Below are 15569 nucleotides of genomic sequence, written 5' to 3' on the forward strand. Positions count from 1 at the left end.
TTATTTGTTTCATGCACAGATATTTTTCAATTCATACATTACTGACAAAACGATATCAGATTATAATTTACACATTCCATGTATGGAAAAGAGAAGGATGAAGAAAACTTATTTTCCTTTCCCCTTAATGAGTTTATTTTGAAATTAGAAGTAAATAGGCTGCCTAGTTACTTGTAAATACTGTAACACTGACAACAACAAAAAAGTAAAATAAAACGCAAGCAACTCAATTATGACCAATGACTTCCTAATGAAAATAAATAAACAAAGAAATCATAACAAAAGCAACTACCTGCCCATGATCTTATCATTTTTTCTTTATACCTTCTCTCAGTGTGTCCTTACAGCTTTTATATTATATTTTACATTTATACTTTATATTAGAGTTTTTCTTGCAAATTGATGTGTAAAATTATATTTCCCCCTGTGTAACTGTTACAGATGATCTGGAAGTATACACATTTTTGCCTTAATCATGACTATTAGAGTCTGTAATTCAATGATACAGTATCTTTCATTTTCATTAACCATGATTTAATTTGAAAAAAAAGTCAATTTGTGTGAATTAAAGTAGAATAAAAAGCTTTTTAGTAGAGTATATTCACTGTTTAGGTCTTCATATGGGAGACAAACAGTATCTCCTCCTATAGATGTAAGAAATTTAAGTTGAAATTATTTAAAAAGAAATACTAAAATCTGATTTACACAGACAGGGAGAGTAGACAGTGTCTCTCTAACCTGTCCTCCAAACCTGTATACAGTATCTCATGCTCTTCATCTGCAGTCGACCTGCATGTGTTTCAGAATCCTTTAAAGGTTCCCTGTCACGTTTTCACTGTCAACAAATGCTCTGCGTTCACCAAAACACCCTGGAGTTGTTGTAATTCATACAGCAGAGTGACACCCAACCCTCACACTCCGAGTCCACACCCTTCACACCCACTTCTACACCGACCTGAAGGGGGAGGAAAAGCACAACACAGTAAACGGTCACACCTGACAATGTCCTTGGTCTCTTCACCTTACACACAGTCCTGCTCTGTACTCTGGAGCTCAGAGCTCAGTGTGAACGCACAAGCAGGGGATGAACATATCTGCAGCATTGTGACAGAATGGCAACATTGAAAAAAAGCAAATAAATAGGACACGAGCAAACAGGGAAAATACATCAACAAGATGACAACACACACACGACACATTGGAGGATTCCAAGGGACTCTATAAAGTGATGAAGAGGCCCAGACGACCCACTGCAGCTGACAAACTAAATTTAGAAGCTGCTGCAGACTCCTGCACTTATATGGGTTTGCAAACATGTGTGACAGCAGCAGAGCTCAGAGCTGGAGCTGCTCCTCCACATGCAACCACCACCACCAAGCAGGACCTGCTAATGCTGCACCCACGGTCAGACCCTCCCTGTCTACAGAGGCCTTGCTCAGACTTGGTATACATGAAGATCCATCTGAGGTCTGATGACCAGTGGTCAGCTCTGGTTCCACAAAGCACATTGAGGACAGATTTGTCCTTTGCAATGTGAACCTGAATGTCTCCTGACCACAGTGAAGGACGACTACTCCTCTGACCACCTCTTATATAGGCAACATTTTCCAGCAGATTCACTAGATCCACCACATCGTTTCTATCCCTGAGCATTCTTCCCATTTTTGCTGCAATTATTTTTCATTCTGTATTTCAGTTCAGTTCCAAAATTCATCACTTCACCACAAGGTCAGCAAATAATCTACATCCCACGTTTCCTGGTCTACTTTCTCTCAGCTCTCAATTAAAGGTCCCCACTTTTGGAACATGCTATCAATCCACATTAGAAACTGCACAAGTATAAACTCTTTCAATTCATTTTTTATTGGCCCAGTTGAGCAGTGCATAACCACCTGCTTCCTCTAGTCTACGCCACTACAGAACTTGACCACTTTGACCACTTGACAAGCCCTTAGAGTTTTTTTTCTTCTATTTTTCTGGTTTTCGACTTCACATTTGTGAGATGTTGTATATAGTATGTTTTTCTGTTCTAGTCTTTCATCGTGCTGTTTTATTTTTCTCTCACAGTCAATCACCACCTCTGTACTGCAAAGTGCAGTATCTGTAAAAATGCGAGAAAAACAGCTTTTTGTGTTTTTCATTGTGAGGTTTAAGCATCAAATTATGAACAACTACCAAGTCTATAATTGATTAGATAAAGGTGGACTGAATCAAATGTATTTTGTAGTTTGTCTTTCTGACCAATTTGACCGTTTTATTGCAGATACTGCACTTTGGCTTGGTATTAGCTACAGATACGACACTTTGGTTTGGTTTTACTCCAATGCAATTAGTGCCTAGTGTGAGTGCGCCCGTAGGCAATCGTACCGTTTGCCCCCTAAAGTCCAGATTCTATTGGTAGTGTGAGTGCAAGTGTTCCGTGCCTGAGCACGGTATACTTCCCTGGCCCGGCACAGTTGGAAGAGATGTGCTTGGGCACGGTACTACTGCACTTTGCCTTGGTTTCACCGTGCTTTTTTGGATGGACAGCAAAATAAAAAGCCCAATAACTCTGGAAATTTTAGCAGTATCAATATCAAATTCTACCAGATTGAAGAGAATATGCCACACTTTTTATTGGTATCACAAACATAGCAATCTGATTGACTAATAACAACAATACATAACTGCACACAAGAGATCAGACTCCTGAACCACCTCAACTGGCTCCCTTTCATGTGAAGGAGCAGCAGCTCCACTCCGACTCCCTCTGAATGTCCAAGCTCCTCACCCTCTCTCTGCATCTGCAGTCTCATTCCCTCAGGCAGCGCCCAGAGCTCAGGATCACAGGTGAGGGCTGGAACAAAGACAGACTGGTTAATGGAGAGCTCTACCTGCAAGCTGAGCTCCCTCTCCACCGGGCTGGTTCGATACAATCGTCTGCATTACTGCTGATGCTGCACCAACAATCACTTATTATCACACTGTAGTGACAGGCCTTCGGAGGTGAGTGCACCTCTCTGTGGGCATCTGTTTCAGTTAACAGCTGATTTATCTGTTTGCAAATCTGCACTGGAGTGGTTGTGTATTGCAGGGATGACATGGTTGCAGTGGCTGCCTCTGCAGCTCTCACAGCTTAAATCACCATCTTTTCTGATCCCACACTGGAGGCTGAATATTCTGGTACAGAAAATGCAATCTCTGTTCACACTGTCACCCCCTGCAGTGCCTGTTCACACCTGGTTTTAAAATAATATGTGATTGACAAGTTAGATTCAGCCATAGTTTTGTGCTGATGTGTTGTAGTTGTGCTTCCCCAGTGGTATGCAAAAGTTCAGCCACCGCTGGTCAAAATGTCTGTTAATGTGAACAGTTCAGCAAGTGGAAGATGAAATGATCTCCAAAAGGCATAAAGTTAAACATGAAACACTGTTTTGAAAATTTTAAGCAGTATCCGTCGTAGTTCCGACCTTTATCACCAAATACAAACTCCTTGTTGTCCCTTTAAAAAAAAGAAAAAGTTCAACTTTCGTCTTGTGTGTTCATCCAATTTGTTTTTCTTCTCTTGGTTACATTGTTAGGCTTCCTTATCCATGAAAATGTTGGGTTTAATATTTTTTGGTGTGGGCCCCTGGGCCTTTTTTTTTGTCAGTCTACTTGACTTCAATGTAACCTTCCTCTTGTAGCTTTCTGCTACCATCTCTTGTGTTAGGGTTGGTTTTGACCCAAGTCTTAAATCAGCTGTAAAAACTATTATTTATCATCCCATTTGTTTCTCGTCTCTTGGTTACGTTGTTAGGCTTCCTTATCCATGAAAAGGTTGGTTTTGCACTTATGATTTCAGTTTTAACTCTAATTATTGTTCTTATCGTTATCAAGCGGGTCAAAGCCGACCCTAACAACACAAATGTTATCATTTTAAATAGAGCATTTTAGAATGTAATGGGAAAAAATGTTCTGTTTTATTTTGTCTAAATAGAGGTCAAAAAGCCTTGATGCTATAAAAAAAATTATGTGGTACTTTATGCATTAAAAACCTAAAAACTTTGCTGCTGACTCTAGTCCAAGAGGAAGGTTAAAATGTAAAGAAAATGTGTCATCTGTAACTTTATGCCTTTTGGAGATCATTTCATCTTCCACTTGCTGGACTGTTCACAGAAACAGAAAATTTGACCAGGGGTGCCCAAACTTTTGCATGCCACTGTATTTGTCATAGTATTTGGTATGCTTCTATCTGTGAATATTCTCTTCAAGCCCTCTGCTCTGCATCTTCCCTTCAATCCACTGCACCGATGAGTATCTAGAAATGGCCTTTTTCCCTATAGGCTGGCATTCATTAATAGTGAGTGTTCCGTTTTACTGCCTTTGTCTCTTTGTGCAGAGGCGGTGAATATGTTGCAGTCACTCAGTGTTGCACCAGTTCTCAGACACATTCTCATCAAAGATCAGAGTGTTGGAGCTGCTCCTCCCGGCGCTGACAGACTGACTGAAGAACATTCACACCAGGAGAGATCTGTTACCACACTGAGAGGAAATCAGGACGAATGCTCAACTACATGTTTTTTGAATGACACGCCGCTGCCATCATCATTACCTATGGGTGACTGTAATTATCTACAATTATTGTCTGCACCTGAGCCTGGTTCTTTTGGAGGTTTGTTCCTCTTGAAGGGAGTTTTTCCTTCCCCCCCGTGACCCTTTGCTGCTCCCTGTGGAAACCGTCTGGCTGCCTCTCTGAAATGAAATCAGGTCATGACCTCACCCTGTAAAGTGCCTTGAGATGTATATTATTTGGCAATATACAAATAAAATTGAATAATTGAATTGAAGCAATCTTTTTTATCAAAGTTGACACAACACAACTGAATGGTCCGTCCGTGTAGTTTCTCCTCTCATATCAGTGACATCCATCCAATCTAAAGTGGTGACAGCTTTCTAGCATCTGGTAATTGTTGGGATGATTGCACCCACTGCAACAGCTACTGCATGATCGAATTATTTTAATCTGATGGAGACATCAAACCTCCTATATCTGGCTTCAGATATATTTAGGATCTCTGGGAGCGATTAGTCTGGAATGTTTTTGGATGTAATGTGATTACTCATGTCTTAGCACGTGACTTGCATGCAGACACAATGCTCGCATTCATTTTGAAGAAACATTTTTTTGTTTAATAGTCTGAAAAAACACCAAGAGGAACAAAATAACAACTTGTATAACAACTGATGTAGGTCCTTTAAATGTTACAGGTGGTGACCAGTCAAAGACCTGCTGAGGAAAATCAAGGATTACACTTTGCTAATGTCCATATAAGGTAGGCCTACTTTCATAATACAAGACGTATGATCCACAGTGAAATCAGTGACAGCCTCTTAAACATAAATTCAGACAGTCAGAGTTTCATACATCACAAACCTAACGAACCAATCCAGTCAATAAGTGGAGCCAGGGGGCGGGGCTTAATACACCTGAACCAGAGAGTTAGCATTAGCACAACCACTAACACTGGTTCAGCCACTGCATTGGTACTTTCGTAATACAAGACGTTAGCCTGACAAGCCAGACTATATCATTAAAATGTCTAGTCTAGCAACGACCGGTAGACCCCGGCTCAATCCAGGGGGCGGGATGAAGGCTGTCTTTCAAACTGCCTCTGCACCAATAGGGTAGCGCTACGACCAATCAGAGCAAAGAGCAGGATGACGTTAGCCTGACAAGCTAATTAAAATGTATGTCGTTATCGCGTTAAGCCCGCCCAACAACTCTCTAAACAGATAGAGCGCTGTGATTGGTGAACACAAACGGTGTTCGAGACTCAAAATGTTCCTATGCCTCTTTTCTAGACCCACCTACGGAGCAAATATATTTGCTGCCGCTAGGGTGCGTCTAGATTTCTAGGCTAACAAGACGTATGATCCACAGTGAAATCAGTGACAGCCTCTTAAACATAAATTCAGTCAGAGTTTCATACATCACAAACCTAATGAACCAATCCAGTCAATAAGTGGAGCCAGGGGGCGGGGCTAAATACACCTGAACCAGAGAGTTACCACAACCACTAACACTGCATTTAGAGGCAAATAACATTAAAGTAGAAGTAAGCGATCCGGTCGTTTTGGCTAATGCTGCGTTCCAGGCAGGCTTTTGAAACCGTAAGTTACGGCTTCAAGTCACGACTTAGTAGCGTTCCAGGCAACCCGTAACTCGTGTTTTTCCGACCTGTTGCCTGTGAAAGTGCACTGTAACAGCCACTTGTGTTTTTTCGTGAACTCGTACCAGTTCGATCTGGTACTTCACAGGTCGGAAAAACACGAATTACGGGTTGCCCTGAACGCACCATAACTTCTTGTCAGCCGATGGAGTTAGCAGCCCCCGCCCTCGTCATGGATCTATTGGTCCTCGTCCCTACGTCACCACATTCACGCGCATCCCTTGGCTGCACACACAGCCCTTCATGCCGTTCTCTCTCCTCATTGGATAAAACTTGTAGGATAGGCTACAAAGAAAGTTTTCTCCTCGGCTTACAGCAGAGAGTGACTGACGGACCCGTGTTTCAGACCAAAAACTCTATGTAAGTGATTGCCGTCGGAAGATATAACTATTTAAGACTTATATTAACACAAACATTCTGCTTACTTCTGCTTTAATGAATAAAGGATGCTAACTGTGCTAGCTGTTCTGACCTGTCTGCTGGTCTCTGATTCTGTTCTCCAAAGTTACTTCCTCTGACTATCTTGATGCTGGCTAGGTGGTGGGCGGGGCTTAAGGCCAATCAGGAAGTTAGAGGAGATGAGTTTTAGACACAGCTTTTTTTTTCCTCCACCTTTTGATATTTCAAGAGTTTAAACTTTAAACATTTCTGGTTTCAGTTGCTGGTATTATCACTCTCTCTCTTTGTTTTCTTCAGTAAAAGCAAAAAACAAAAAACATCTGGGATCAGCATCCTCCTGCATCTGCATATCTCAGCACTGAGTGTCAGTGCAGCGTTATCATGAGTGGGCGACAAAAAAAAAGAAGAAAAAAGCATCAGGCTGTGATAATATTCTTTACAGTAATGTGTAAAACATCTGGGTATAGTCTTAGGTCATCTATTATTTTTACTGTTAGAAAGAATCCTCCCCTCTGTTTCAACCCGTTCTGCTGCTACTCTCAGTTCACTGTAAGATGAGAAGTTGCCTCTGGGTTTGACCCCCCGGGTTATTTCTGTTGTGCTCACGTCTAAATCAACAGGTCGACAGATGGACTCCTGCAGAGTCATCCACACTGACCAGAAGCTTCTCCACTTACACACAGCAGGTCCTTTTTCTGCAGCTATGGGGTCTCTTTATCACAATAGCAAAAGATGGAGTTCGGTGGTGAAGTCGTGACGTAGAGTGTGGGATCATGGGAAATGTTGTCTCCACCGCTCCACCGAGCACGACCTGTAGTCTTGTTGAGATACTGTATTTCAATTAAGAGACTTGCTGTTATATGTCACTTTATATGTTTAATCTGTGGTTTAAAAAATATGAAGAGGGACTTTTAAACATGTTGTTCATAAATACTATGTCAGATTAAATCAATCCAGCTGGCATTAAAGGGATAGTTCACCCAAAATGTAAATTTCAGGGGGTCTCGGCGTAGCAGTGCATGTCCATATAACAGTTGCAAATGGATACCAACTGTCTTCGTAACAAAAAGGCACACCAAAAAACATCCAAATACCTCCATGCTGCTCGTATGTAATGTCCGTCTTGTATTGAAGCCCCGAAATGCGAAATTGTCCCGAAAAAAATTAAATAAGTCTATATTTCAAGCTTGTTTGTAGCAGAAGCTCCTCTTCCCGGTTTGTCAAATTTGGACGAACCGGGAAAAGGAGCTTCCTTATTTAATTTTTTTCGGGACAATTTCGCATTTCGGGGCTTCAATCAAGGGGGCAGTTGTCGGTCTGAGAAGTGAAGCTCACTTCCGCGTTCAAAAAACTGCAATCCCCCCGGCTTCCTCTGGGGGCTGGTGTCAGAAGGGAGCATTCTCCTAAAGTCTTTACATCCTCAATAAACATGTTAAAAGCCTGGTGTCAGCACGTTTTTTTTCCTCAATCAATAGTTTCTACCCCCGCACACACTCTGAGGGGGGTGATTTTTTTTTTAACTCTACCATTTTACTGTTATTAGGTTACAACTCTGGCCAATTAAGGCGCGGAAACGTTGAGTGACAGGTCCGCGCAGGTCCGTGGACAGCTGCTTCGAGGCCAGTGGGCGGGTTCTCGGCCGGCCAATCCAACATGGCGCTGTTCAGGCTGCCATATTTGAGTCACAAAAACGACTCCCCAAAACCAATGGGTGACGTCACGGGTGCTAAGTCCATATTTTTTACAGTCTATGGCTTCAATACAAGACGGACATTACATACGAGCAGCATGGAGGTATTTGGATGTTTTTTGGTGTGTCTTTTTTGTTACGAAGACAATTGATATCCATTTGCAACCGTTATATGGACATGCACTGCTACGCCGAGACCCCCTGTAACTCAGAGAAGCCATGGATAACTCTGAAACTTCTCCCAGCCCTTAGTCGACATGAGGGTGAGTAGATAATGAGTGAAATTTCAATTTTGGGTGAACTATCCCTTTAAATTTGTATCTTTTTATCGTTAAATATATAAATAAGTACATTCTTTAAACTTGGTTTGTTATTTGATTAGTTTACATTGTTGAATGGTTAATTAATTAGTTATATACATTTTTCAATATACAAAAATCAACTAAATCCCAGGCTGAAGGTGTCAGGCTTATGATGAGAAACTGGACCCAAAATGCAGATTCACTCATGAAAACAGGTACAGTTTGAACAAAAGAGGAATTATTTAAGTTACAGGGAAAAACCAAAGAACACACTGACCGTAACACTGACCATGAACACAGAAGAACCCATAAAGGACAATGGGAAAACACTGAGGCTAAATACACAAGGACATGAGACACAGGTGGTGCAATCAGACACAGGTGAGACACAGAGGTAATCACAGGAAGACAAGACGCAGGGAACTTCAAAATAAAACAGGAACTAAACAGAGGACGAGACGAACCATAACAGAAGGCTACGTAGTGAGGCCAGTCAACTGAGAGGAGCTGGTCGGTGGACACATGAAAAAGCGTGTAGACTGATGGAGGGTGAGGGGTGTCAACAAAGTCCTTTAACCTCTCAGAATCCCCAGGTCAGGATCACATGGCTGTGTGGGTGGGTTGGTGGGTTAGGGCCTGGGGGACGTCTCAGTCCTCATTTAAGCACCGTGTTAACAGGTTAGAGGACACACATGAGGACTCACTGCTGCATCAGCCCTGGGCCGATCTCTGACCCAGCGTCTCCCAGCTGAAATAGATGGAGCTCAAATCTGTCACAACAAAACATAAAACTCCACTACAGGCTGAATCTAAATACAATAAGAGACATGAAAAAGTATATGTTTTTAAGCATCTTAAAGGTCCAGTGTGTAAAATGAGGGGGAAACCGTGATAGCTAGTGTTCAGATTCTAGTTTCTGCAAAGTGACGGTGGCCTCTGAGGACAAAAAACCTTGTTTACCACAGCTGGGAGTATTTCAGGAGCATGGAGCGATGAGGTGAAGATCTAAACCATTTTACAATATGTCTGCTGTTTCCTCCACCTTCTTCTTTGGTTTATTTATGAACGTGAAACTCATGGAATGTAGTACTCTCTGGTTGGCTGGATTTCCCACTCGAGCTTCCGTACCAACATGGCGGCACAAAATGGGGACACTTAAAGCCAGACCCTTGTTATATATAAAAGAATAATTATAAGGCTACGAAAACCAAAACATTTTTATTTTATACACTTATACAAATATATTCATGGGCAGTATATTCAGATTTTGCCCATAAACCTTGCCAAATATTACACACTGGACCTTTAATAGCCACATGTAGACAATTTAGTGATGTTTCTGACAAAAATAAAATATCAAAGGGCACTCCACCCATAGGGCACAGCCCATGCAGGAACAGACCTTACTGCAGCAGCCTGGCTTTGAATTCAACTCACAGCCCATCATTGTGTCTCTCTCCCCTGATCTCCTGTCACTCATACTATCCTATCAAAAATAAAGGCGTGACAAGCCCAAATAATATATCATAAAAAAACATGCTATCAAAAATTTACTCATAATAAGAACTCTAACATTCCTGCTGATGGCATTATCCAAGACAAATCAATCAATGTGAACACACAACTTATGGCTGCTGCCGAGTGCTGACAAAACCACTATGCACATGAAACACAGCTGTGTTCCTGGCAAAGACACATTTGTTTGCAGTGTTGAAGTGAAAACAAGTGCGTCCCTGTTGGGTTCATGTTTGCAGATAGATTGTGTATTCGGTTGTGTGTTGTGAGAATTTGCAGCACGTGCAGTTGTCAACCTGATAAAGACGTTTTTTTTAATGTATGCTCTAAGGCTGCAGCGAGTTCAGCCACTGTAGAATTCACCTTATGACAAAAGTATTTCAGCCACGTCAGCATCAAATACTGCTGCGGCCACAGCCTGCTGCAGCAATTCAGACAGTATTAGACTCAGAGGAGCCATCAGTGTATCTCTGAACCTTTTCCTCCTTAATGTATAGCTATGTATTCAGAGAACAGTTTCATGTCACCTCTGCAGCTGGATGAATGGCAGCAGTTGTTGTATCTTCCCTGGAGAGCTCTGTGCTGCAGGGCGGTGTCATGGAGTTTATATATAATCAATATTTTATTTGTTTTGACCATATCTGTGGCCTTTCAGTTAACAGGGTACTGTGACTTTCACCGAGGACGACTGCACTCCACCTGCTCCACTCGTCTGAATGAGGCTCACTCTGCAAGGTGACTGCTGCTGGGCTGCAGGGAGACAGAGGAGGCTCAAACACTGTGCAAAGATCTGGAACAACTACTGTATGCAAGAACACACATTATAGAGTAAGACTCTACAGAGGGATGCAGACATTTTGCCCTCTGATTACGAAACGCGTTCTGTTTGCATAATGCAGGAAATTGTCTCACTGTTCACAGATCTGTGGACATAAACTAAACAGCATGTAAACAAATACAGAGCAAGAAGGTCATGTTTTTCAGATATTAACATGAACAAGATGAATTAATTAAATTTGAATTAACATAATATACATTTCTCAAGGGACATTTTATTCATATGAAACATAATGTCATATTGCTCAAGTTGGGTTGTGTTTAGAATGAACATTTATTCAAGATATAATTTACTGATTGACTACATGTTTGTGTGAATTCAGTTTAACTATCATATCATATCATATCATATCATATCATATTATATTATATTATATTATATTATATTATATTATATTATATTATATTATATTATATTATAAATGGGATGGAGCATGTTAAGGTATTATTCTGCTGTTGTTCTTGGTATGTCCCTGTTTGTAAACTGGTTTTGAGACTTACGTCATTCCACACTTCAAATCTCAAGACGTACTAGAATGAGAGGTAAACTAAATCATAATATAACATATAACAAATCTATGAAACTGCGTATCTGCGTGACGTTTGTGCAGCAGCTGATGACAGAGTAGAGCATAGTGAGTCGTATCTCTCCCTATGAACAGATACATTACCAAACACAAAACAAGCGGGTTGCCATTACAAACAGCATGCAGGTGACAACATTCGTGTGCACGCTCAAGAGGTTTGAAGCAGATGCGAACTTGACTGCATTACACTGGAGTATATATAGAAGCCATCACAAAGCACATTAAATGGATTTGTCAGTCAGTCAACCTTCAAGAAACATCTTCATCTTTCTTTCTCTTAATTATTGTCATAACATTTTTGACCTGCGTAGGCTACACAAACATTATATTAAATCAGGTCACTGATTTTAATGTTTAAGTTTAAATTACTAATTCAAGGGATGAAATAATTACAAAATAATGATCAACTACCAACAAAAAAGGGGGAAACTATGTATATGATGTGGTATGTATATGATATGTGGGTATATATATTTAAATTTAGTCATTCGATCAGTTCTAAAGCCTGCATAAATAAAGTATCTGCACAGACAAAATACATTTTCATTGTTACTCATTGTAATTCATTGTAATCCAGTGTTTCTCAACCTTGGGGTCGGGACCCCACATGGGGTTGCCTGGAATTCAAATGGGGTCGCCTGAAATGTCTTAGCCTGACAAGCCAGACTATATCAGTCTGGCAACGACCGGTAGACCTCGGCTCAATCCAGGGGACGGGATGAAGGCTGTCTTTCAAACTGCCTCTACACCAATAGGGTAGCGCTACGACCAATCAGAGCAAAGAGCAGGATGACGTTAGCCTGACAAGCCAATTAAAATGTCTGTCGTCATCGCGTTAAGCCGCCCAACGACTCTCTAAACAGATAGAGCGCTGTGATTGGTGAACACAAACGGTGTTCGAGACTCAAGAAGTTCCTATGGCTCGTTTCTAGACCCACCTACGGAGCAAATATATTTGCTGCCGCTAGGGTGCGTCTAGATTTCTAGGCTAGAAATGTCTACTAATTGATGAAAATTACTGATAAAAATATTTAACTAATTGTTATTCTTTTTTAAATTATGATTAAAAACACTACACACACACACACACACACACACACACACACACACACACACACACACACACACACACACAATCTTCAACAACTGTATTCTATACTTTCACTTTCTCAAATATAAATCGAGTTCAAATAAAATGCAGATATAAAAATATCTGAGCTGACGCATGATTGACGGCTGCGATCACTTGACTGCACATGATCGGGGGTCACCAGGAATTTGTGATGTCACAAGCCAAAAAAGGTTGGGAAACACTGTTGTAATCTCTTATTTGGGTTTCACATTAATTTTCAGCATGCACTGCATGTGCAGCATCAGCTTTAGACCAAACAGCCCAGTGTTCAGACTGAGCCTCTCTTCTGTGCATCAGTGTCAGTGTGGCTGTGAAAATGCTGCAGCTCTTGCAACTCATTAAGTCACAGAACATTATTGACCAGCAAATGAGCACACGGTGCAGGGGTCACTCCCACTGCGAGTGTGGGCAGGGCAGGGTGGAAACATTTCTGTGGATACCCTGGCCTGTACACACCGCTGCTTGTTGTCAGGCGACACACGGCAGCTGGAGCCAGCATTTATCCTTCCAGCTGGAGCATGCAGTGTTGAGATCAGCGGCTGAACTTTGAATCACAGTAAACATTATGGATGTCAATATTGTTGGTGCTGTGTGGACATTCAAATGTCAGGGCCCCTCAAGGCCTTTTTTATTCCCAGTGCAGTTAAGTCAGTGTGAGGTGTGAGGGGGGGAGCTGCAGGACGTCCTGAAGCTGCTGCCACACACACATAAACACATGTAAACGGCTACAAACAAACTGCTCTCAGACCAGTCCAACACTGCTAACACACATAAAGAAACATCCCTTTTACGCTATTATATTAATGACATTAACATTATTCAGCATCTTCCAAATTGAAATGATGGTACAAAGGACAATAGAAAACCACAATCACTTCCCCGTGGTTGTTTCCCCCAACAACCAGCCAAGTATCAGTAAATATGGTCACAATCAGTTATTGAAAAGTGTTTCTGCACAACACTGAGATGTATGACATTGTATCCAAGAGAATGAAAACAATATGGTGACTGTGCTGTGTCCCCAGTGTGGAGGTCACCAACAAGTCACTTTGTAGTGTCCCATGGAAACACTACAGCATGTGCGTGGTCAAACGGATGATGTTTCCTGACTTTGCAGTGAGTGTGCGTGTTTGTAAGTTGCAGTGCACTGGGCCCACAGAGCAACCGTACAATCCAGATCAGAAGCATAAAGGTATTAGATTTAAATCATTAAGCAAAAGCTATTAACATGGGAACTTTTCATCATTAAAAATGATTTTAATAGCTGTTGTCCCGTCATATTCAGGTGTGTAACAGGCTATTTCATTGTTGTGGGTACAGCTAAGCCTCTCTACAGCTGCTCTTTACTGGTAAACTGTTTGAAACCTTCTGGCGCCATCTGCTGTTCAAACTTTAAAATTACACTTCACTCACTGTAACTTAGGTGAATGTGTTCCAAGCTCTTTTATATACAGTCTATGGTTCCAAGTGGTTCCTCACAGGGGCGGATTAAGGTGGCCATAGGGCCCCGGGCTACTCTTTGTCCGGGGCCCCCTAACTCTTCATGCTTTACAAAAAAGTTATCTAGTGCCATGTATAAAAGTGTGCTATGGGTATTACACACACTGCAAAAAAACAGTGCTACACTCAAAGGTCATTCGCAGCGCACCAGCACTTAACTTTCTAAATCAACAGGTTATTGTCAAGGAATGAGCTCTCAGCCAATCAGCGTCCATGATTGCTCCAACCTGCTTTATGATTAGAAACTGTCAAATGGCCAATCCGAGGCCCTTGCACATGTAGGGTCTAGGCTGCAGCCTAGGTCACCCTGTGCGTTAATCTGCACCAGGTTATGCATATATTTATAATAATATACATATTATTTAAAATATATGAATAACCTATGTTATGGAAATTAGCAATTGTTGCTAGCTGGCTCAAAGCATCTCTTCTTGTTTTACAAGATTAATGTTTTTTTGTGCATTGTCCCTGTTTTAAATAAATAAATAAATTAATTCATTCATTATGATTATATAATTCATAAAATTACGACAATGTAATGGCCATCCCATTTCACCACATCACATCACATCACATCACATCACATCACATCACATCACAGATTCACTTTTTATTTATGGTACTTGGTCATTTATCATAATCACTAAACACAATATAACTGCTGCTACCTTTGTACATATACGGTATGTCATCATCATATATAGGTATTTATCTGTTATTTACACACTGTAGTTTGTTTTTTTTGGTAGACCATATTGATATTTGGCACTACTTTTTGTTAGATTTGTGTGTTTATGTGCATGTCTTTCTTTCACTTTTTTAACCTATGCTGCAAGGGAATCTCCCCAAGGGACTAATAAATCTATCTATCTATCTATCTATCTATCTATCTATCTATCTATCTATCTATCTATCTATCTATCTATCTATCTATCTATCTATCTATCTATCTATCTATCTATCTATCTATCTATCTATCTATCTATCTATCTATCTATCTATCTATCTATCTATCTATCTATCTATCATGTTCAGCTCTCAGTGCTCAGTGCCATTGTTAATAGTTTATTTAAAAATAATATGTAATGACATTTGAAATGTGCTGAATGAATTACTATTTATTTCATTGGGCATTGTTGTTTGCCATGGCTGTAGAATGTAGATGTAGAAAGTGAACTCACTCAAAACCAAATGAGTGTAACAGCCTGAGACTAAACACAACAACAGACAGAGAGAGAGAACACAAGAAAACAGATCATGAACAAACACATGACACATTCATCTCAGAGCGTTTCTTCACTCAAACTGCTGAGTAAACACAGTAACAGCAGCGTCACAGGAGCCCACAGCTCGTCACTGCCACTGCCACACACTCCAAGCAGGAGGCCAAGGACAACACACACTGAGTCACACTTC

The sequence above is a fragment of the Trachurus trachurus genome, assembly GCF_905171665.1.
Source record: "Trachurus trachurus genome assembly, chromosome: 12".
Classification (NCBI taxonomy): domain Eukaryota; kingdom Metazoa; phylum Chordata; class Actinopteri; order Carangiformes; family Carangidae; genus Trachurus; species Trachurus trachurus.